The 26,270-nt window shown below is 39.1% G+C and overlaps 1 protein-coding gene across 14 annotated transcripts in view; it reads right to left on the minus strand.

Annotated features, from left to right (window-relative positions):
- PEX5L (peroxisomal biogenesis factor 5 like) overlaps window positions 1-26,270 on the minus strand; it is a 686,817-nt gene that overhangs the window by 127,655 nt on the left and 532,892 nt on the right. The gene's annotated exons all lie outside the window — the stretch shown is intronic.

Below are 26,270 nucleotides of genomic sequence, written 5' to 3' on the forward strand. Positions count from 1 at the left end.
ACAGTGAATATAACAATTTCTGCTTCTAAAGAAACTACTCAGAACCGCAAACTTATTTGAAGAGTGTGATAGTCCAAAGAAGAGATGGGCATCAGAGCATCCAGTTAATAAAAATAACTACCAAAATAGTATTCAGCGTGTTATAAAGTTTCCAGTTGAATCTTACAAACACCTCTTTGAAGTATCTCATTTCACAAAACAGATACTTGAAGCTCAGAGAGAATAACTTAAATCAAAGCCAGTAGCCTAGTAATAGCAGCATTAGTAGTAATGGTAGTAGTAGTAATAATCACTTATCAAGCATCTAAAATATACCAGGTGTTGTGCTACATATTTCATACATATATATTTTGATAGTACAGTCATGCATTGCTTTATGACAAGGATACAGTTTGAGAAAAGCACTATTAAACAATTTGATTGTTGTGTGGACACTACAGAGTGTACTTACCAAAACCCAGATGATATAGCCTCATACACATCTAAACTATATGGTATAACCTATTGCTCTTAGATTCCAAACTCATATAGCATGTAACTGTACTGAATACTGTATGCAATTATAACACAATGGTTAAGCATTTGTGTATCCAAACATATCTAAATGTAGAAAATGTACAGTAAAAATATAATATAAAAAATAAAAAAATGGTACACCAATATAGGGTACTTACCATGAATGAAACTTGCAGGATTGGAAGCTGCTCTGGGTGAATCAATGAGTCTGAAGGCCTGAAACATTACTGTATACTACTGTAGACTTTATAAACACTGTACCCTTAGGCTACACTAAATTTATTTTAAAAATTTTTCTTTCCTCAATAATTAAATTAAGCTTAGCTTACTGTAACTGTTGTATTTTATAAGTTTTTAAATTAACCCCCCCCCCTTTTTTTTTGAGACAGTGTCTCATTCTGTCACCGAGGCTGGAGTGCAGTGACATGATCTCGGCTCACTGCAACCTCTGCCTCCTAAGTTCAAGTGATTCTCCCACCTCAGCCTTCTGAGCAGCTGGGATTACAGGTGCACACCACCACTCCTGGTAAATTTTTGTATTTTTAGTTGAGATGGGATTTCACCATGTTGGCCAGGCTGGTCTCGAACTTCTGACCTCAGGTGATCCAACCTGCCTCGGCCTCCCAAAGTGCTGGGATTACAGGAGTGAACCACCATGCCCGACCTAAAAAAAAAACCCTTTTTGATCCTTCTGTAATAACACTTAGCTTAAAATACAAACACATTGTATGGCTGTAAAAAAATATATATTTTCTGTGTATCCTTATTCTATAAGTTTTTTTTCTATTTTTAGATTTCTTTTTCTTTTTTTGTTTTTAAAAATCTTGTTAAAAACTGAGACACAAACACATTCATTAACCTAGGCCTACACAGGGTCAGGATCTTCGGTATCACTCTCTTCCACCTCTACATCTTGTCCCACTGAAAAGTCTTCTGGGGCAATAACATGCATGGATCCGTCATCTTCTATGATAAAAATATCTTCTTCAGGAATCCTTCCTGACAGACCTGCCTGAGGCTGTTTTACAGCTAACTTTTTTTTTTTGTAATAAGCGGAAGGAGTATACTCTAAAATAGTGATAAAATGTATGGTTAAGTACATTTATAAACCAGCAACATAGTTGTTTATTATCATGATCAAGTATTATGTGCTGTGCATAATTGTATGTGCTATACTTGCACATCTGGCAGCACAGTAGTTTGTCTTCACCAGCATCACCACAGACAAGTGGGTAATGCATTGAGCTATGACGTTAGCACTGCTATGATGTCACTAGGAGATAGGAATTTTTCAGTTCCATTAAAATCTCATGGGACCACTGTCATATCTGTGGTCTGTTGTTGACTGAAACGTCTTTTTTTTTTTTGAGATAGAGTTTCGCTTTTGTTGCCCAGGCTGGAGTGCAATGGCATGATCTCGGCTCACCGCAACATCCGCCTCCTGGGTTCAAGCGATTCTCCTGCCTGAGTCTCCCGAGTAGCTGGAATTACAGGTATGCACCACCACTCTTGGCTAATTTTGTATTTTTAGTAGAGACGGGGCTTCTCCATGTTGGTCAGACTGGTCTTGAACTCCTGACCTCAGGTGATCCACCTGCCTCAGCCTCCCAAAGTGCTGGGATTAAAGGCGTGAGCCACCGCACCTGGCCTGAAACGTCTTTATGTGGAGCATGACTGTACCTAAATCACAACTCATTGAGGTATATGCTTTCATTATGATCATTTTAAAGATGCAGAAACTGAGACACAGAGAGGTTAACTGGGAATAACTAGTAATTGTCAGAGTGGGGACAGAGCCCAGGGTCTGGCCTCAGGGTCTGTGCTTTTAACTACTGTTTTATTGCCTCTTATTAGAGCTGGGATTAGAAGCCAAGTTTGTGCATACTTGGGCCCATGTTGTCAGCCACGAGCCTCTACTATCGCTAGGTTCTACTTGGCGGTACTTCACAATTTCCACTGTCATCTATTTTCTCCTTGGGCAAAATCATATGGATTCCAAGTAGCAAAATCTGGATACGTTCATATTTTTATACAGGTCAAACATTTGGTGGGTATGGTAAAATCCAGGATTTGGGGATAGCTACGTTTGACCTTCAAATTTATGCTCTTTCTTCTAGAAGGCACTGTGATAGCTTTATGTTAAAGTTCTTGAAGACATTGTGGTGCAGTAGCTTTTTAAAGTGTCACTGAAGTGGCTCATTCATAAGACTCCCTTTCTACCACTCTCTGGACCAAGGGGGCAAAAAGCCTAAATTTCAGTCCTAGCACTCCCACTTAGAAGAGTGTGGCAAGGTTGCCTTTCTGAGCTTCTCTGTTCTCATCTGTTAAAATGGGAATAATGACACCCATTTCACAATGCTGTAGCCAAAGAACCCAGTGCAGGAAGTTAATATTGTGGGCATTTGCGAATCATTAATTTCTTTTCTTTCTTTTTTCCTTCTTTCTCCTTCATCTCTCCCTTATCTTGGGCAAGACAGCAAATATCATGAATTTTCAATGGTATAAGTGCTATGCTACAATTGGTGTGTATTTGTGGATACTCCTGTGACACATCCACAGACAGCAGAGAATAAAAGAAAAGGGTTCTTATGGAATGAAAACATATGAGATTTTTTCAGAGTCCTCAAGTTCTACTCAATTCTCCAATGTACTGTATATCTCAGGCCAGCTTAAGGACAGCTGTGGATTTGGAAGAACATTCCACAGATTCTAGGGCTTCGTCAAGTACTATCTCATTCTATGCTCTAGTGGCTTCACATCTGTACATCCTGGATTTTTTGTGTACATCGGTTACCAGTAAAATGGAAAAGCAAGGTCAGGGAAGTAACAAGACACTGCCAAACTCTTTATGTGGGAGATCAAATAGAATCGTTGAAACACTCCGGCAAAGTAGGTTCTAATACTTCCTTTAATAATACTTAAGTTAAAGTGGCAGCGGTGGGATTTGAATCTGCATTTGCTTAACTTTGAAGCTGGAGATCTTCCCACTACCACAGCAAGCTGCCTCTCTCTAGGTACTTGATAAGTATGTACGAGCTAAATAGAAATCATTTTTAGGCTTGTGAAAACCTTTCCCAGACTTACTCCTTGTTAGGGGCTTGGTCTTGCATTTTGGCAAATGATTAGGGGCTCTTTCACAGGCATCGCTGAGTCACACTTGATGGAACTCTGGCTCCATTCTGCTTAGGAATGCAGGGTCAGAGTTTAGTAGAATTTTTTTTTCCCCTCTTGAGTAATTTGTCTGCAAATAGGTTAGGCTGCCATTGGGTCAGCAGTCGATGTGCCTTGAGTAGGTGGTTATGATCTGGACATACAAGCAGGCACTTCCATACTCAACTCTATCTTTGAGATAAGAAGAGAAAAACCCAAAACAAATAAAAACAAGTAACTGTTTTTTCTGAGATGAAGTCTTGCACTGTCACCCAGGCTGGAGTGCAGTGGCGCGATCTCAGCTCACTGCAACCTCTGCCTCCCGGGTTCAAGTGATTTTACCGCCTCAGCCTCCTGAGTAGCTGGGATTATAGGTGTGTGCCACCATGCTCAGCTAATTTTTGTATTTTTAGTAGAGACGGGGTTTCACTGTGTTGGCCAAGCTGGTCTCGAACTTCTGACCTCAAGTGATGCACCTGCCTCAGACTCCCAAAGTGTTGAGATTACAGGCATGAGCCACTGCGCTTGGCCAACTTTTTAAAGATAGTAGTTAAGTTTAGAAGTGCTTGCCTTTCTTAACTCTGTAGAGAGACACCTGGCAAAATGTCCATTAGAAAAACAACAAGAAGGAGGTGTTCCTTCAGGCTCCCTGCTCTCACATTTCTTCTCTGGAGGCAAAATCAAATGGAGTGGAAAGAGGGAGCCTCACAGTTCTGATCTGAGTGGAACCTCCGTTATGTCTGTCTGTCATCTCTCTTCCCAACCAGAGCCAGCGTACTCCCCTCCAGGTGGTTTCTCCTTTCTTCATCCTGCTCTTTTTAGAGGGAAATTTACTCAAGTTTCTTTCTTTCCCTTCTCAATTTCTTCTTGATTGAGTTGGGTTGGGCCTTTTATAAAATCAAATTGGTGTGTAGGCATCCATCCCTCAGCTTTAAGTGAGGATCTGAAACATCCATTTTTGTGATGTAGAGTTTAAATCAGAAGCATTTGAAAAAAATATTTTATGTTATTAAGTGGGAAAAGGGATAGGCATTAACAGATAACCTGTTATATAACAGGTTAACAGGTGTACCTTATGTGTTTGATCTCCTTGCAAAAATCTTACAAAATAAAGGTATTATCCTGTTCTATTTTAGAAAAAGGAGATCTGTTCAGAGAGGTTAAACTATATTCCCAAGATCACTGGGAGAATACATATCTATTCTCAAGACATGCCTTAATAAACTTTTCACGTCTTTACAAACTTAAGCTACATAAGTACAGGAGCCATATTAAATTTGTTCAATATGGAATCTCCATCATCTAAAAGAGTCCTTGGCACTTAATAAATTCTTGGAAAGTATTTTTGAATGAATTTATTTGTACCTTGCTACATAATGGATATAAGTTAACTTTAAAAATTAATAAAATAGAAAAAGAAAACAGTGTATACACAGTATAATATATACACAGTATTTTTTACACAGTATAAAATCAAAGGAGAAAACAATGAAGTCCCATTTTCCTAAGCCCCTTACTACTAACTAGGGACACTGAACCCTAATCAATTACACAGTTTTTTGGTTTTCTTAAGATAGGAAGCAAACCAATTGCTCAAGACACATACAGCTCTTCCAGAAATCAATCTCCTAGGAAATTGTACCCTAAAAGGTGGTACTTGGTAACATAATGGATGAAGTCCTAAAAATACCTTTAAGGGAGGCATGGTAATAAATGGGATTTTTTAGGACTCTAGTGTGATGCTATTGGGTATGTGGAAAGACAGTAAGCCAAAAGCATCACATCAGCCAAAAGTATCTCTTTCCACATTAGCCAATAGCACATCACACTAGAGCACAACACAACAAACATCATCACGTAAATCAAACAGGTGCTTAAGGAACTCGCAGAATGAAGGCTTTTCCGTAAAGAATCAGTCTGCTCAAGTAGTTCCTATCTTTCTGATGCTGGCAATTCACATTTGAACTAAATCACAAATGTATTCTGTTCAATTATTTGCTTGGAGTTCATCTGAAGTTTTTCATGTCTAACCTCTTGATCTTTATGACTATTCTTCCAGTACTTTGCAACCTACCAAGTATCATCACAAGAGCTATGAAAGTGAAGAGAGACATATATTATCTAAGAATCTGAGAGAGATGACTCAGTCAGCATCCTCTCTCTTGATGTACAATGGTAGGGACAGCTACTGTGTCATCTGGAGCATGACAATAAGAACACAGACACTGGATCGTCCTGATAAAGCCTGCAGTCCATCTGGGCCTCTAGACATTCATTTGCATTTGCATTCATGTGCATCCCCTACTACTCCAACTCCTACACCTTTTGGCAGGAAATATCCACACAGCTGGATTGGAATCATAAGATGTTTTTATTTTTTGCCTCATTAAACTAGTTTCTCTCAAGCAATGTGTGTTTTCTTTATATTCCAGCCCAGAAATCATTTAACAGGAATAAGGCATCTCAGAGATGTGCTTCAGAAAAGGCTTACGAATGGGGCACAAAAACGTATTGCATTCACATAATTATCTCTCCTCTCCTCACCCCCCACCCCCAACACATAATGTATATTCTGTAAAAAGTTCTCTCTGGAGCTCACTAGACCGACTTGTAACTGCTGGGATTATGATTTGTTGCTTGTAAGATTATGGATCACGGAGCAGCAAATCAGCCAGTCAACAAATATTGCCAAGCACTGTCCCAGGCTGGGGGAATGTGGCAAATGAGACAGACAGATGTAATCCTTGTGGAGTTTAGGATTTGGAAGAGATGACAGATATTACACAAATAATTTCAAGCATGGTAAATGCCATTAAGGAGAAAGCACAAGATGCTACGGGAAGAGACAACAGCAGGATGTAAGATAAACACCTCTTCCTTTATTTAAATGTGCCAGGAAGATAGCTTTCTCCTGATTGTCCAGTGCTCCTTTTAGAATTTGAGTGCTTCCTTTTCTTTCTTTTTTTTTTTTTTTTTTTTTTTTTTTTTTTTTTTTTTAGAAGGAGTCTTGCTCTGTTGCCCAGGCTGGAGTGCAGTGGCGCGGTCTTGGCTCACCACAACCTCTGCCTCCTGAGTTCAAGTGATTCTCCCACCTCAGCCTCCCCAGTAGCTGGGATTACAGGCACGGGCCACCATGCCTGGCTGGCTACTTTTCTGTATTTTTAGTAGAGGCAGGGTCTCACCATGTTGACCAGGCTGGTCTCGAACTCCTGGTCTCAAGTGATCTGCCCACTTCGGCCTCCCAAAGTGCTGGGATTACAGCCGTGAGCCACCGTGCCCAGCCCTTTTCTTAATTCTCATATCATATGTCTGTTTGAAGGACAAAATATTCACTGAAACTATTATAAGCTGTGATCAGAATGTTATTCAACTAATTTAAAAATCTTCATAATTCATGTAGAAAGATCAGCCTTGCCCTTCACGAAAAAGAATTTCATATTCATTTCATAGAAAATGAATTATTAAATTGGGAATTTTAATATTTTGGATATTTGCTTTAAATTCTCTGTGAGTCGGTCTGTTCAAAAACCTCAAGTGGGCCAGACGCAGTGGCTCACGCCTGTAATCCCAGCACTTTGGGAGGCCGAGGCGGGCGAATCACAAGGTCAGGAGATCAAGACCATCCTGGCTAACACGGTGAAAACCTGTCTCTACTAAAAATACAAAAAAATTAGTCGGGCGTGGTGGCGGGCGCCTGTAGTCCCAGTTACTCGCGAGGCTGAGGCAGGAGAATGGTGTGAACCTGGGAGGCGGAGCTTGCAGTGAGTCGAGATTGTGCCACTGCACTCCAGCCTGGGCGACAGAGCGAGACTCCATCTCAAAAAAAAAAAAAAACCCTCAAGTGAATTCTTGATTATTCCAAAAAAGGGAGCATTGGCATAAATATTTATCCAGTGAGATTGGGTTCAAGTTCCTCCAAAGAACACTGGGGAAATTACCATTGGTAGAAGTGTAGCAGAGTGCAGCGTTTCTCAAAGTGCAGCACCTGCATCAGCAGCCTCAGCATCAGCATCATAGGGGAACTTGTTAGAAATGCAAATTCTTGTAGCCCACTCTCAAACCATTAAATTAGAAATGGGGGGTGAAGCTATCAAGCTGTGTTTCAATAACCCCTTCAAGTGATTCTATGCAGGCTAACGTTTGAAAATCACGGGCATAAGGCTTAAGATCATGGTTTTGAAATCACACAGATCAAAATTGAACTCCTAGCTCTCCCACTTAGTAGCAGTATGACTATAGATAATTTCTTTATGTCTCTATTTTCTCATCTGTAATATGAGCAGAGTAATAACTGTCTAACTTCTAAGTCTGACATAAGAACTAGATGAAGCAATGCTTATAAAGTAAGCACAGTAAGTGTTTAAAAAGTATTAGCAGTTATTTTTAATGAAGTTTTAGCTGCCTTTCATCTATGCGACTGGACTAATGGGAGTTATTGACCTTGTTTGCTTGCAGGAAAAAACGGAACTAAATTTATTTCTAACAAGGTGAAATCATGTTTACGTCGACAGTGAATGTCAAAACCTACTCAGGCATCAGAGTGAGCAATGTACTTCAAAGACTTAGAAAAACCTCAAAACTAAGATATAGAATCAAGAGATATCCTTCAGCTGCCACACTGGGAACACTGGGTTGAAAAGCCGCTCTCAGACTAGGTTTTCAGGCTTCAATATCGGGGATAGGTTTGACCTAGACCACTTCTGTGACCTTTGCCTGGGACTTGAGATGAGATTTTGCTGCTTTGCTAGCTCAGCTGATACCTGTCTCCTTAGGGCTCTTTATCTGAACCTTTCCTAAGACACTGATCATCTCTGCCATGTACTGTAGTTATTTATGGGCATGCCATTACTCCCCAGCTAGATGCCACCTTCTTGGGACGGGGTCCAAAGCAGAGTCATCTTCATATCTCCCTCTCTCCTATCATCAATGTCGAGTCCCTGGGAGAGGATTGATGTTTTTGGAATGAATAAACGAGTGAAAGCATGTTTTTAAACCTAAACGCAAAGCTGAAATAATTTAATTCATACTCTTACGACGGTAAACACTCACGGTAAGAAGAGAGACAAGCTGTCTTTTCCAAAAGTGAAATTTGATCCTTATCATGACCTAGAAAGGCAATGGAAGCAAGCGGATTTCACCTCCTAAATTGGCAAATTGCATGTGCTGTTCTTATTAAGCCCTGAGCCATTTAAGGCCAGGACCATGGAAATATACTTACCTGCATTTCCATGATCCTAATAATCTCTTAGGACCATGGAAATATACTTACCTGCTAAAAGGACGGCATTTCCTTGCCTCCTTATACCTTAAGTGTATTAACAGAGTCAACAGAAATTACATTAATTTTTATATTTTAGGGTATAGAGCAGTATGTTGCACATAAGAGATAATTTTTTTGAGTAAATGAATTTTTAAAAAGTACTGCAAAGCACTTAACCTGGCAAAGAAGAAAGCAATCAAACAAATATAATAAGATTATTTATTTATCACTTTCATCTTAGATTCTAGACATTTCAGCTCTCTTTCTTACCCAAGTTGGAAGGCTGTGTGCAGAATCTGAGAGGTAAGAATTAGCAAGTCCTAAGGAGGAAAGAGTTCACATCAGAAACTCATCTTCCCTTTCCCAGGGAGGTTGCTCAGAGCCCAGTGGAAGTGCCTTGCTTAAAAAGTTTCTATTGGCAGCAAAGTGTGTTTTCAATAATAATTCTGGTCATTCTTTAAACTCTGCCTAATGTTATTTTTCTTAATTTAATTTTTTGAATAGGTGTTACATTGATAGCGTTCAAAAATTTTAAAAAGGCATCCAGTAGAAAATCTTCCTCACGCCCCTACTCCCCATCTGCCTAGCTCACCCGTCCATCACGCCCTGTCCATAAACACTGTAGTTAGTTTTTTTATGTGTCCTTCCAGAGTGTCTTTATGTCCATGCAAGTGAACACAGATACTACACATATTTTTATTATCCTATCCTTCTAATGACAAGAAGTAACATACTGTACCAATTATTGTATACTTTGCCTTTATTACTGGATACATCTTAAAGATTTTCCTACATCAGTGCATAAAGAATTTATTTTTGTTATATCCGCATAATCATATTCAGTTATAAGAATATATTTACTTTATTGATGACAATTTATATTATTTCCTATTTTGACATGGAATCATTGCTGTAATAAATAATTTTGTAAATAGTGCTATATATTATGAAGGAACAGTTTTAACTCACTATCTCTAAATTTAGGAAAATTAACTTGACATTAGGCAAAACAAACAAAAATGATACCAATTTTCGATGCCAGTATTAATGTTTCAATTACTTGATTTAATTATTCTATCTAATACTCTGCCCAAATCTTCTTATTCATATACTTAATAACCACAACATACAAGCACAGGTAAGATTATTAGAGAAAATGTCAGCATCACAAGGTTTCTGATGGACCATATTGAAAATTGTTTTCTCTCTGTGGTCTACTCTGTGTGCTATTTACTCCACACATGGCTTTACTCTTGATTTAAAACCAATCTCCCCCCTCCAAATGTTTCTCCTGAGTTTTCCAATATTTCTGTTTTTGGCACTAATATTCACTCAATTGCTCAGGTCAAAAAGCCTGGCAATTATCCCGAGTTCTCTTTTTTCCTCACCTGCAATATCCAATCCATCAGCAGAGTCAATACGTCTTGAATGCGACCACTTCTCACCACCATCACTGCTCCTATCCTGCCCTCATCTCTCACCTGGACTCCTGAACTGGTCCTCTTGCTGCTGGCCTGTTTCCATCTGACCCCACAGTGCTCTCCTTAACAACCAGAGGAAAAGGCAAATCCGCTTACATCAGTGCCCTCAGACCAGCCAGCCAAGATTGGATCCTACTTTCTCGTTCATCCTGGAGTCAGAACCTCCTCCTGCCCAGCCACACTTGCTGTTCTTGGAACTTACTAGAGCTTGTTCCCACCTCACAGCTTTGCAGTTGCTGTCCCTTCTGCCTTCCACCAGAATTCCTCAGCCCCTTTTCATATTCAGGTCTCAACTCAAGCATCACCTCCTCAGACGGGCCTCCTGATTACATCATCCAAAATAGGCCCTCCTTCACTTTATCTTGTGCTAATTCTGTTCAAAGTCCCTCCATCCCTTTATCTCGTGCTAATTCTGTGCAAAGGACTTATCGCCAATTATGGGTATTTTTCTATGTTTGCTGTTGTCTCTCCAACTAGAATGAGGCTGTTCAGGAAACTCTGGGCTTTCTCCACAACTGCCACATTCATAACATTTAGAGTAATGCCTGTCAAATGGTAGGTGTTCAACAAACATCTGTGAAATGAATGAGTAGATACAAAATAAAATATTGTTTAACTGTGTAAACTTTCTGGGTAATTTTGGAAATGGCTTCAACTCATGGAAATGGTCACCATCCAAAACAATTTTTATGATCTCTGGGTAATGCCCCATTTTAGTGTGTTCAGGAAAAAAGTAATGGTGTGGACTTAGGCAGATCTGGGTCTTAGTTTTGAATATATATGTCCTTGGAAATTTTAAGCAAATTGCTTAAACTCTCTGTAGGTTAGTTTTCTCAGTTATAAAATGAAAGTTTGAATTTTGTGAGCTCAAATTATATTTTAATTATCTATTAATTAAACAAGTATTTATTGAGCATGTAGCATGTCCTAGGCATTTGAGATCATTGGTGAACAAGACTGATGCCATCGCTGTAAACTTACAGCTTAGTGAAGGAATCAGGTTCTTCTAAATGGTGAAACGTGTGATAAAGAGAGGCACATGGTACAATGGAGCACAGACAGGGACCCTGACTAAGTCTAGGCTGTCAGGGTAAAGACAGAGGCTTGTGGCTTGAGATCTGAAAGATGGTTCTGATAAACTAGGCACAGAGGGGTTGGGAGTCCTGCCAGTGTAAGGGGAGTGGCATGTTTTAAGAAGGGAAACAGGCCAGTGTGGCTGCCTGCAGAGAGTGATAGGGAGAGGTAGGCAGGGGCTAACCTGTGTCACTCAAAGAGTGGTATGTGGACTGTGAACTGTTTGCTACCCTACTGGGGATGAGGCAAGTATAAAAATTGGAAGTCTACATTGTAGAAATTTTTGTAGCCATTTCACAAAGTAATTTTATGTTTGTTAAACTAATAACAAAATTGGGCTTGCATTTTGTGTGACTTTTTTCATTTCATTTATTTGAAAAATGGTTATTGTCTTTATAAAATCATCAATCTGCAAGGAATTGGACATTAAAAAAAACAAAACCAAACAAAACCTGCCCTTCGCCATCGTTTGTGTAACCTTGCGAGCTAGGTTAAAGATTTTGGTTTTCATCTTATGAGAAATAGTGTAAACTGTAGCAAATGCTCAGGTCACTAGCAAACTAGTTTGCAGTTTAAATGGGGGAAGTTTTAGCCAATAATTTTCTTTTTATTGTAATAATTTATTTAACCTAATATATCAAAAATTATCATTTCAATATGTGATCATACAATATTATTAATGAAGTATATATTTCTGGGACTAAATCTTTCAAAGTCACTCTGTATGTTAAGCTTCCAGCACATCCCAATTCAGGCAATGCATACGAATGCACAGGTCTTGTTTCCCCACTTTTATTTATGTTAAGGTTGATCAGTGGGTCCAGGGACTATCTGCCTGTTTCTTTCACATAATTGTTTAACATTTGCCAACAATTCTCTTTACTTCAGTAATAGTTGAGTAAAACCAGTTTGCACGCACTTACAGGAAGCCAGATTGTGAGCCTTTGGGTGGGCTTATATGCTCCTGCATCACCAGAGCCTACTTTATTACAGAGAGCAGCTCAATAATATTTGCCAGATTAAATTACAACCATAATTCAGAATAGCCATTCTCAACATTTTCAGCCTGTGATCCAACTGGGAACACCTGTACCCATCCCTTTTGGAGGAGGTTCTAGGAGACAAAGAGCCATTTACAAATGGCTGAGGGTGGGGACTGAGACAGTGCTAGGGCTTCTTGGGGACACACACCCTTCCGTCCCAGCTTAAGCTTCAAACAACGTGTCGAGGGGCCTTTAAAAACCATTTACAACAAATGGTGGGTAGGGAGGGGACAGCATTTAAACAGTTGTGTATCTGAGTTACAATCTCAACTCTCCAACTGATTCTGGATTGAATTTTAAGCATTTTCCATCATTTCCTGCAAGCAACCATCAGTTACCACCGGCAGCACAGTTCTGTGTTAGATCTAAAACTCAGTGATTCTTATAAAAACTCAGCAGTCCCTTTTGATGTGACAGAGAAAAATTGAGGGCAAAGACCTAGAGTTGGCTTATACTCATTCCATTTTATCACATAAAGAACAAAACTACTGGAGCACAAGCCCCAGTTTTTGCTGAAGGCAATTAAATCCTAACTCACTCCAGCAAAATCATCAAGATCCAGGCTTGAAGCCCCTCCATGCCATTACCTTTCCATACATTCTCCTTAGTCTGATGACTGAAATTTGCAAACAGCTGTCCTTGTCATTAGTGTGAGTTACTGAGAGTCCAGCTGTAATTCTATTCTTCTTTTCTAACTCTGTTAAGTTATATCCAAAAAGGGAAACATGTCAGGCCAGTAGGGCTCACATGATAATGACTTATTCCATCAAGTCTCAATAATCTTCTAATGGAGAAAAGTACTGGCAAGGATTACCCAAACCAAGGGATAATCCTAAGTGACATGTTTAGATACCCTGATTTTTTTTTTTTTAAAGGATTAGCTCTAGCCTCCTGAACAGTTAAAAATCAGGTTGCTTCCCTAGCTGACAGCAGGGGGCAGCAGATCAGAGTCAGTTCTGTGCAAGTGGTTTCAAGGATGGAAAATCTGTGATGGAAAAATCCTCAAAGTACTTAAATCTAAATATAGAAAACCTAAAAGTTGATTCCTCATTTAAAATTTATTTGACAAAAGAGGAGAGCTAAGTATAAAGAATTCTGCATTTACTTTCAGTCCATATTCTATATTACATTTATTTTACAGTTCATATTGCATTCGGTTGCATCTTGTGAAGTTGCCATTTTTATTTATTTTTTGGTAAGTCAGAAGCTGTTAAATATTGGTCATTTCATAGGATCAAACCTTATAGTTTGGATCAGAATTTAGATATAGAACTACTCTTTAAGTATACACAAAGAACAGGCACGTGTTTGCATTTAGCAACCGCCCCTGGTTCAGAAAGATGATTATGAGTCCCTGCGGACGTTAAGACCAGTTCCTGCCTAATGCCCCTGCCCCTGCCTCTTCCTGCACCCCAAAACTGGGATCATGGATAACCAACTCCATGACATCTTTTCCCAAACCAATCACATCTCCAGTGTCAGTCACTCTGTCCCCATCCACGTTTTTTAAATCTGTCCCGGTGACCTGCGTAGACCTATCTTGCTCTTTCTGGTTCTCTTGTTGTTTATCAGACCAGGACATAGCTGGGGCTAAAACCACAGATTTCCACATATTCCCCTTCCTTTCACATTCCCAGTTTTGAAAACAAGGTTTTTATGTCTGAGTTGCCAAGCCTGAGCGAGCTCTTGGTCTGTTTTGTAAGTATTTTTCAAAGTGTGGTTCCCGGACCAGAAGCATCAATATCACCTAGGAACCTTTTTGAAAACAAATTCTTCGGCCCCACTCAAACCGACTGAATCAGACATTCTAGATGTGGGAGTCTAGCAATATGAGCTTTAACAAGCTGTTCTGGTGATTCTGATGCATGCAGAAGTTTGAGAAAAACTGCACTAGGTCATAAAACTGTGTTTCTCTTTTGATTTTTGTTTTCTGTTATCAACTGCTTTGTATACCTTACTCTTTTTTCTAGACAGTGTCTAACTTCCTTTCCAGAGGCTTAAAGTTCAGCTTAATCCTAGATTAGTAGCTGCACTCCTGTTATATATGGAATAACTTCCTAGTAGCAAAATTCCAACTTCCTGGGATGCTAATATCACCCAGTCTGGCTTAGGCAATGCTAGCCTCTGCCCACATGCTGGAATCCATGAAACTGGCCATTGGCGTCAGTACAACTGAAGTTTGTGGTGCTCCGTGAATATGGTGCTTTGCCTACCGACAGGAGTCTCTTATTGATTGGCACTACCCCTGAGCCTTGCCTGTACTATGTCTGGTCTTTCTCTAACTTACTAGGACAAAGTAACCATGTTTGGGCTTTAAATATGCCTCACGCTTTCCTGGTTGTTGAAATCATATTTGAGCAGTTAAAATAAGAGGAAATGTTAGGATCTGTCATTCAAAGTGGATAATTTTACTCTAAAAAAGGTCCAAATATTTGGCGCTTTTTCTAAAGACATTTTATGCTTGCTTAAACCTTTATCATTTTTATCTCTGTAGCAACATGGAGGTAAAGGAAAATGCCATCTCATACAAATGTAAATTTTGAGAAAGAAACGGTACTATATTCAAGCACAGTTTTCTTTCAGACAATCCCTGTTTGCTTATTTGTCCATTTCTCCACTGGATATTGAGTTCCTTGAGGAAGGAAATATTTGTCCTGTTCAGCCTTGTATTTCCAGCAGTAGCCTATAAGACAGTACATACCTAAGAAATGTTTAAGAAATGAATAAATTAAAACACGCACACACATACACAAACCCACTCGCATACAGAAATAAATGATACATTTCTCCAACTTGTCTAGATTATTAAATGTTTTTCAAATAAAAAATGAATTCATTGCATTTGACCAAGATTTAAGCTGAGTGTCTATCGTTGTGTTCAAGACAGAAGGCGAGAGTTGAATTGGTGCCAGGATTGGGACCTCTGTCAATAATGGACCTGGCAAAGGTAACTGTCCTAAGAATGCAGATCATCATCGTCACATCTCAGGCGGCAAAGCCCTCAAAGGACATCTATTCAATCCATTCCATTTTTTTTGAAGGAGGAAACTGAGGACCACAGAGGTGAAGTCGATTTCATAAGGTCACTGAGTTGGTTGGGGGCAGACTTGGAACAGAGAGCCCAGGATTCCTGACTTTTAATCTCTTCACAGTCTGCTTTTGAAATAGCTTTTCGCAATTATTTATAATGATAGAACCACATTGGAAAGTTTGACTTTTTCCCAAATACTTTTTTCAAGATTATAAATATCTTAGAAAAATGACAAGATGCCTGAAGCCGTATGTTCTGATGTATGTAAATTATTCTTATCTGTTTCTTTTAAGAGAAACTTGCTATAATTTTTTTTCTAAAGAGGTTCAAAGAGGCAATATTTCCAAGCTTATAAATGAAAAATTCATTGGATACAGCACAGCCCAATTAATATGTTAACCAGAGGGTTCCTGAGATGATCAGTTAAGTTCACATGTATCTAAACTCAATTTTCTTTAACTTCATTTATAATGAAAGAAATAGAAATAAAAATGAGTTATCAATTTTTGTCTATCAGATTGGCAAAGATTAAAAAGTATGACAGTGTTTTTGGAGGGCAGTTTGCTGATGGAACCAAACTTCTAAATGCATATGGCATTCTATCACTAATTTCACTGCTAGTTATTTCTATTAGTGATAAAATTAGAAATGTACAAATATTTCCATGTACAAGGATATGTTTATCCTAATCTTATTTAGAGTTATAAAAACTAGAAGAAACATACCTGTTTATAAATACGTAACATATCATATACATTATGATAACCCAGTAAACAAAACATTATGCAGCTACTTAAAAAGATAAATTATCTTTATATTTACTGAGACTGGAGGTCTCCAAGACACAGGGATCAGAGGAAAAATGGGGTTCAAAACCTCAGGTATAGTATAGTCCTTTTTACATAAAGTTGTGTGTATGTGATTATAAAGAGATATATGTAGGAATGCCTTTTAAAATATTGACAGCAATTACCTACGGTGAATTTGAGCTGCTTTTTATTTTGCTGTTTACGTTTGCTTGAGTTTCATACATGAGCAGGGATAAGCTTTAAAATTAGACCAAAAAAAGTCCCAAACAAAACAACCCCACCGCCCCACAAAAGATCTATCTTCATGTTTTAAACAAAATAAAGGTAAATAATGTTTTGGTATTGCCAAATTCTGCTTTATGATATTCTGAGGCAGGAGTACTAGGCAAATGCATTTAAGACATTTCAAAAGCCACAAGAGATAGGATTTCAAATATTATTTGATTTGATTCTTATGTAAAATTGGAAAAATAAAAGTTAATTTAAGCTCTATGCATGTTCTTAACTTTTTTAAAGATACCTTTGATGAAGTAATTCATGACCCCAGACTTTAAAAAATTAATAATTATTTAAACTGACAAAAATTGCATATATTTATCATGTACAATACGATGTTTTGAAATATGCATGCATTGTGGAATAGCTTCATTAAGTTAGTTAACATATGCATTACTTCATATATTAGCATTTTTGTGGTTAGAACACTTAAAAATCTACTCTCTTAGAGATTTTTGAGAATACAATACATTGTTGTAACTATAGTCCTCGTGGTGTACAATAGATCTCTTGAACTTATTCCTCCTGAATAAATGAAATTTTGTATCCTCTGATCAACATATCCCCAACTCCCCCTGGCCCTCACCCCCAGCCTCTGGTAACCACCATCCTGCTCTCTGCTTCTATGAGTTCAACATTTTTAGATTCCACATATAAGTGAGATCACATGGTATTTGCCTTTCTGCACCTGGCCTATTTCAGTTAACATAATGAATGACCCGACTTTGATCCACATATATCTTGAATTGTTTTTAGCACTGATGGCTGTTCTGAACCGTGTGTGTTCGTCCTGCCCATGTACCCAAGCGACTCTTGTTACCAGGAAATCGACAGCCAGTCATGGAAATGATTATGGCCACCTGCTGCGTAAGATGCTATATGCACATGTGCCTTCTGTGCCAAAGCTATCATCCACAGCACCAGCCCATGCTGCAAATGCTGGCATTTTCCGGGGAAGCTTGTCCTAGATGAAGTAACTGGAGATAATGGAGTAATATACAATTCTCTGTTTTTTTTGAGAAAGCTAATTTCAATACCAGTGAAATTTCTATTGCTAAAAAGCAAGCACTTTAACTGAATTTTAAAAATTCTAAAAGACATTGGAAACTAGTCTGAAAACTGGAACTAGGAACACTGATGAAATACAAATGGAATTTTAACCGTTCTGGGTAGTTACATCAAAAGTCTTTACTTTTCCTCCTCCTGTTTCAAGGTTCAGCAAGGAAGCCAGTGTTTTTGGTGACAAGTGAGCGATGGGGAGAGAGGCAGGAGCTCTATTAACATTTGTTGAATGAATGAAGTTTCACTTTAAATTAAAATTTTGCAAGCATGAGACTCACCTGAAGAGCCTCCCCCTCAGAGATTCTGATTCATAGGCCTTTGCAGAGTCCCCAAATTTGCTTGTAGGTGGTGCTGATCTGCTGGTCTTAGGACCACCTTGAGTAGCACTGCTTTAGATTGCAGTCTGCTCCCTATGTTTGAATTGTGACCCACTCTGACATGCCTGATGGCAGAACACTTCTCTAGCCGGGAAGGTTGTTCCAGGACTCAGAAGACTCAATGAGACACAAAAGAAGAAAGGGATATCTTCTCTGACAAGCCAGGCAGATCTGCCGAATTTGGCTTGGCGACTGATGAGCAGAGCAAATGCTCCGGCCAGCTTGCTGTTACGTCCAGCCTGCACCAACTCTATCCAGATCAAGCAGGTTGGCATACAATTCATGCATATGAATAGCTGCTACTCTGGAGGATATCTTATATGTATTTTCATAGAGTAAAATTTGCATTTACATATAGCACATTTCTGCACAAGTGGATATGGCAAGATCTATGTATACATATGGAAGGAAGGAGGATTGGAAAGATTATGTGTACTGAACCAGGGATTAAGCTAAATGTCTGTTGAGTAAACCAGGCTATTTAGGGAAAAGAAATGGTAGTGAGAACGATCATTTATGAAGCCTCTGTTATGTACCATGCACTAAGAACCTTTATGCACATTGTCTCAATGTGGGTGAGGTCTCTGAGTCTCAGAGGTTAAACAACTTGCCTAGTAAAAAATGAAACTACAGAATGGCAAACCTGGAATTTGAATTCAGTTATTGTTTTCAAAGTCTATACTCTCTCCACTTTATTTTCATTGACATAACATCAAGCAAATAAAAATTATCTAACCAGAAAATATTATTATGAATCTAATATCAATTTGTATTCCCTATACCATTTATTACTCTCCTTGTTTGGGTTTTTGCTGAACACACAAAAGGGCTCAATACTAATACCCTAATTGTTTGGAAACTATCATCTCAAAAATATTGATTTCCTTATGTGGTAGCATTTGATTGCATTAATGTACCTTAAGAAGCATTTTCTTTTTACTAGTTCAGTATCATAAATTAGAGAGTCACTGTGTTTATGTGCCTTCCTGTTATAAATGGTCAGATGTCAATATTAAAGCATTTTGGATAGCAAAGGACCTGATTTTGGCAGAAATAACTTGGCCATGAATAAACCCAGAAGTGAAACCAAGCTTATGAAGGCCTGTATGATCTTTTTATTATATGAGAATTAAAAAAATAAGAGTTGCATGCAGTGTAGTGGCAAAGGGGCAGAGGGGCAGACTTACTCGAGTCCTGACTTACAATATGAAACATGCTACCCTAGTCACAAAAATGATACTTTCGAATAATTTGTAATAACATGGGAAAATGATACTGTGTAATGCTACGTAAAAAAGTTTCAGAATTAAAGTGTGCATGCAGTGTGACTTCAATGAAAGAAAACCATATATACACAGAAAAAAAGATTTGTAGGAGCTACGGCAAAATAGTAGAAATGACTGTATTGTGGGATGTGCTTATGGATCATTTTTGCTTTCCTTCAAAACTTGTATTTTTCTGTTGTTTATTTTCTACTATGAGCATATATCACTTTAATAATGAGAAATACATGCTTTTTAGAGTTAACTTAGTAATTCTTTTCCTATCTATAAAAATTTGCAGGTAGTCACAATTATTTTGGTAGTTGCATGGTTTGAGTGTCCCCACCAAAACTCATGTTGGAACCTTAATTCCCAGGGCAGCAATGTTGCAGGTGGAACTTTTAAGAGGTGGAGCCTGATGGGAGGCATCTGGACCATGGGGCCTCCACCATCATGGGGAGCTTGATGCTATTCTTGTGATAGTGAATTCTCACACAAGGGACTGGATTAGTTAGTGTGAGAATGGGTTGCTATAAAGTGAAGTTCCTCCTCATTTTGGCTCTTTCTTTTTTTGGCATACCCACTTTCCCTTCTGCTTCTCTGCCAGCTGCATGAGGCCCTCACCAGAAACTGAGCAGATGCCAGCACCACGTTTCTTGGACTTCCCAGCCACCAGAGTTGTAAGCCAAATAACTCTCTTTTCTTTATAAATTATCCAGTCTCAGGTATCTTGTTATAGCAACACAAAACGAATCAAGACAGTAGCTGTCATGGCAGTCCACTGTATCTTGTATGTGTGCTTCTGTCTGTGTGGGTAAGAAGGAGATGGGGATAGGGTAGTGAGAGTGGTGGAGTTGAGCCAGATGATTCCTTATTGATTATATTTTTCTCCTGTCATTATTTTCAAGGGTTCTGGAATCAGGTTCATATGCTGGCAATGTACTTTATTTTTCAAGATGCAATATACTAATATATGTCAGATGGGATTCATCTATGTACTTGAACATGTGGAAGAGAAAGGAATAAAAGAAGTTTCTACGTATGTAAGAGAAAACCTATCTCTTGGATTCTTAGAAAATAAAGTGAGTTAATAAACCCAGTAAAATAGTGCCTGGCATTTAGGAAATGTTAGCTATTATTATTTCTTCAAAAGAAGCTGCTTTTAATTTTAAACTTAAGCTCTGGGTCTCATGATTTTCTCCTTTACGTTACTTCTGAGTAACTTAATTCTGCCCTGTTAACTTTCCAGATAAACCTTCAATTTGCAAAGGAAGCTGAGTGCTGAAAAAATGAGGCCTTTGCTAGAAGGGCTGGACACAATTATGTGCAGGTACCCTAGAGAGAGGGGACAGGGTGCCATGTACCTCTCCAAGAGTCTAGTCACCAAGGAGAAGAGTCTAGCAGAGCAGGGATTTATGGGGTTCTTGAGCCACCGGCCTTTCTCTGTTGTGCTCTCTTCAGCATCACCTTGAAAAGCTTAACCCTTTACTCCATGGCTATCACCACTATCTTCAGCTCTGAGATTTAGGCTGGGCTTTCTGAAAAGAAAAGTAAGCAGAATACACTTGACAGCTTACATGACAGCATGAGTAACCATTGCTACTCATTTATATTCTAGGTATATAAAACTATTGCTAAACTGAGTGAGGTTGGTGAATTATCTTGTACTAAAATGGAATCAATGGGGTATTAGAGTAATCAGTCAATACGTTTATTGTGCCCCATACATACCTATATATATACATACATATATAAGGTGCTAAAAGAAACAAGAACAAATGTATATAATTAGAGCCTACCCTTAAGGAGCTTCAAGCCATCTTGTGTGATGGAGTTTACCATGTTACAAAAGTAAAAAGTTCATATTGTTTTATGTTTAGGGAAATGCAGATGAAATCCAAACAAAGTGTGGAGTCTAGATAATAGTAAGTACCAAAGGACAAAGGTTGGTTCATTAGTTGTAACAAATGTACCACAGTAATGTAAGATGTTAACAGTAGGAGAGACAGCATGCAGGGTACATGGGAACTCTGTGTATTACCTTTGTACTTTTCTGTAAATCTAAAACTACTCCAAAATAAAAAAAAAAAAGCTTATTGAAAAAAAATAGCTTCTGTGAAGCACTGGACATTTTTGCCTGCAAGCACACTTATCATCTTTCAACTCTGGCCTCCTTTCATGTAACCATAATAATATAATGACCAATCATCTTAATTTTATTTCTCCAGGAAAGACCAGTGTGTTCCCTAGTTCCAACTGCACAGAACCTAGGCTTTGGGGTTTCCCTTGCAGTGTATATAGGACATACGTAGCCTGATGAGGTAGAAGTCAGGTCAGCTCTTTGGCTTGGAGAAAGCAGAATGTCCTAATTTCTTCTGAGTACCTGGTTGTAAGGATTTGGTAGCTCTGGAACCTTAGTTCAAGGGTTTTGGTATTATTTGTTAGGACTACCCAATATTAACCAGGTTTTGTGTAAGTGGGACAGAGAAGAGGCAGAGAAATGTTTCTCCTGTGTGAAATGATAATGTTGTCTCCTCTCTGGGCTTCAGTTTCCTCATCTGGAAAGTGGGGTGGGATCCACTAGTTCTAGCATTGGTTGGCAACACCACCTCTACCATCTCCACCTCTACTTCCAGCACTTCCATCAATTCCACCACCTACTCCATCTCTACTTCCACCACCACTGTCACCACTACCTTCACCACCTCCAACATCACTCTTACCAATACCATATAATTATGCAAGCAGAAGGCATACTAAATATCATAAAAATGGATTCTGATGAGGTAAACATCTTAAAGGTAAACTCTGCAGAGGTGAACATACAAAATGGGGCACACCCTCTCAAATGGAGATTCATAGAGATAAAATTGCTCATGTCATCTAGGCAAGAAATGCTTCCTTTCATCTATTAAAACTGGGCTGGCTGATCACCCTTTTTCCCACTAGGTTCAATGGAGTTGAGATGCTAACGAAGGCACCCTGTCCATTACTAACTTATATACATGAGAGGTTAGAAGGTATTTAATCTGTTAATGCCTTCAAAATTGTGCACCTGCACAAAAGTCCTTGAAATCTGGTTACTCTGGAGATTTAACAAGAGCTGTCTAGTATAATTAGATCAGCATGATGAATACAAACCTCTAAACTATCATTTAACACTATGGTGGGCCAGGGAAATAGCGTGTTTAATAAAACTGTCTGCATCCATCCACTGGGGTTGGCATTATAAGGTTCATTAACATATCCACACAAAATAAGAGTTTACGGGAAAAATACCACAGAGGAACACAATGAAAAAGATAATCATTTTAAGTGAGGCAAAGGAACTCTTAACATAGACATGCCTCAAGGAGAGGATGTGAATGTTGGCTAAAACGTGTCAATTCCTTTCTTAAAGTGTTCCAAATTTATGGATGACATTGCTTCATTTTGGAAACTGACTTTGGGGCATGCTGCATTTTGTAAATGCTTTAAGGCCTGCAGCTGCTGCTTCCTGAAGGGTGTGAGACCAGTGCTGGATTGTCTTAAGCCATTAGACCCCAGTTTTAAATCTCTTCTGGAGTTCGGTGCACCGTCACTTATTGCATTAGAGGTTAAGTTCTGAGGCAGCAATTGTCAGAAGTATTTTCTTCACAAGGAGCATAAAACATGAGACCTGGAAGGATGACCTGGTCTAATAAAATGGCTCAGGGGCTGGGAAAAGACTGCATCGTGCTGCTGAAACTCTGCCTCACAAATTTATGCCATTTGAATTCCTTTGGGAAATTCAGTGCACCTAAAAATTACACTTCAGTATCCTTGTCCTGAAAATTAGGCTTTCTACATGGTCTTTAGTTTTGATTGAGTAGGCATCCTTTGAAATGAAGATGCTTACTGAGGAAATCAGGAGTGATCAGCTCTGAAAAACAAGATTGATAACCTCTTATAAGAAAGTGTTGGTAAAGTCTTCTCAAAATTCTTAGTCCAGTGGCTCTCAAAGTGTGGTTCCTAGACCAGAAGCACCCATATACCTCGATAACTTGTCAGAAGTGCAATTTCTCTACTGAATCTAAAACTCTAGGGGGTGGACTCTGTAATTTGTATTGATGGATATTCTTGAAGCCTTAAACTAAAGCAAGATATTCAAAGGGTTCAGAAGAGAGGAAATAAAATAGTTAGGTCTTGGGAATTAAAGCTTCAAAGGAAGTCTGAAGCAAGTGGAAACTGGGCTTTAGGGGTAATGTATGTGTTAACTACGGATACATAGACTTCTGGGCCCGGAGGAGAACTTAGAACATTACAGCCCAGTTAGGCCCCTCATTTACAAAGTGGCAAAGTCAAACGATTTGGCAATTCACATTCCTAGACTTCTTCATTACCTAGAGCCAAGTGCCTCAACTAGCATGTTCATAAGCCATAAAGAGGTTACAGGTGTGCACTCAGGCCCCCCACTGAGTGAGTAGACAGGTGTGAACAGCCAGGTCCCCTTGATGAGTGTCTTGAGAAGAGTAGGTCTGGTGGTGTACATCATGCAAAATTGAAAACATGAACCCAGAGGAAAGCCAGAGAAAAAAGGAGTTGGTATCATTTTGATCAACTTATGGTCCTATACATGAGGGTGGATAAAAAATAAAAGGAAAGTTATATGATGACAGCCAAATAGTTCTCCATGAGCACATCCTAGAAATGCTGACATAGGGGCTCCTCAGCATTACATGAGGTGCAAAATTTTAATTTATTTTTTTACCAGAATTTCAAGAAGAGGGATGGACTATGTGCTGGTTCTTGTTGGGTGCTAGTCAGTGCAGGTGACCTGATTATGCTTCCTAGGGACTGTGTGCAGAGGGAACAGTCAGGCACAAGGAGCCTGGACTTTGCAGACAGGGAAGTGGGCATGGCAGCACGGCATGGATGAGGAAGGGGTGGATGAGAATGAAGCTTGGAGGAGAGGAATGGGTAAAGAGAAAGAAAGAGAGGGAGAGGTGGGAAGAGAGAGAGAACGCTGGGAAGAGAAAGAAAGAGGTGGTGAGAGAGACAGAAGAGAGATTGAATTGTGCAGTTACTGTGTGTGTGTGGGGGGGGGGTGGGGGGCGGGGAGAAGTTCAATGAGATGGAAAGAGACCTACAGAAGGCTTCTGAGAGACTTTCTGCATGAAGTGCTATGGGATCCCCTTAGTTGCCACTATCAGGAAACTTCATTAATGGTCTACAGTTTCTTCAAAGCTTATGCCATCTGGCTACTGTTTCTTTGAAATGGTACTGCATGAAGACAGAACCATGTGGGGCTCCAGTTATGTACTGGATATAGAATACTCTATACAGTATTAATTTCCCTCTAAAGGAACAGCAAACCCTGCTCCACTTTTGCTCTGCCTGTATATTTAGAGCAAGACGTAATTCCTTAAGAATGACATGGATCCAATCCTCAGAGGCCTAATTTAGAGAAATGTCTCCTTCATTTATTGAAGCTTAAATAACTCAATACATTGGCACAATAGTGTGAACTTACCATTTTAGTCCAAAATAAGGATCTTCTAGCATGAAAAGAGAAATAAGTGACCTTTTACAACGTTGAGAGGTTTTAAAAATGTAAGAAATAGGAGGGGAAGAGTCTTGAGCAATCTTCTCTTCTTCCCCAAATCATTTAATGAGTGCTTAACATGTGCCAGGCATTATGGTAGGCTGGAGGTAGAAAAGATGAATAAGATATAACCAGTGGTCTTTTACTTTCAAGAAGATTGAAATGTAACAGTAGTGGCAGACACAGTGGATAAAATACAGTGCAAATAATAGCAAGTGATAGAAGTATGCGAAGGGTGGGGCACAAGATTAGTCATTTATTGTGTGCCAAGCTCTATTGTAAACATTTTAAAATTTGTTTATTTTATTGTGTTAAAATATACGTAACATACATTTATCATTTTGCCGATTTAAACGTGTACAGTTCATCGGCATTTATACGTTCATATTGTTGTGTGATCATCTCCACACCTTTCCCCCAACTGGAATTCTGCAGCCATTAAACAAGAACTCTTGCCCTTCCCCTCAGCATAAAATTCTCTACGAAGTACTTCATGTATATGGAACCATACAGTATTTGTCCTTTTGTGTCTGCCTTATTTCATTTACCATGATGTTATAGTAAGCATTCAACATTCGGTACTTCATGTAATTCTCAAAATAAGTCTATCAGGTTGGTGGCATTTCCCCCATTTCACAGATGAAGGGACTGAGAATAGGAGAAGGTATTTGTTCAAAAGTCACAGTCAATAAATAGCATAGTGTGAATTTGAACGCCAGTCTGTGTGATGCCAAAATCCAAGCTCCTACCCACAACATTGATTAACCTGGTAGAAAAGAGTGAGTAGAAAACTTTCCAACACAGCTCATACTAGTTTTAAGAATAGAATATTTCTCACTTTGAAAATGAGATTATTTGGCCGGGCCCAGTGGCTCACGCTTGTAATCCCAGGATTTTGTGAGGCAGAGGCAGGCGGATCACGAGTTCAGGAGTTCGAGACCAGCCTGCCCAACACAGTGAAAACCCGTCTCTACTAAAAATACAAAAATTAGCCAGGCGTGGTGGTGGGTGCCTGTAATCCCAGCTACTTGGGAGACTGAAGCAGGAGAATCGCTTGAACCCGGGAGGCGGAGGTTGCAGTGAGCCCAGATCGCGCCACTGCCCTCCAATCTGGGCGACAGAGTGAGTGAGACTCCTCAAAAAAAAAAAAAAAAAAAGAAAAGAAAAGAAGATTATTTGTCAGCTTTTCAAAGAAAAGGTTGATTGGAGGAAGAGGATCTGAATTTAAAGTTCACTCTGCTTTTTACCACTGGAGGAAAAGCTGTTGCCGTCTGTATGTACTTCTAGTCTATTGAACCCTCCCAGAAACTGGCCTCCGGACTGAAATTAATTGTGACAGCCCTTTCTGCGTCTTCTCCCAAGAAGC

This window comes from Symphalangus syndactylus, chromosome 17 (genome assembly GCF_028878055.3).
Source record: "Symphalangus syndactylus isolate Jambi chromosome 17, NHGRI_mSymSyn1-v2.1_pri, whole genome shotgun sequence".
NCBI classification, from domain to species: Eukaryota; Metazoa; Chordata; class Mammalia; order Primates; family Hylobatidae; genus Symphalangus; species Symphalangus syndactylus.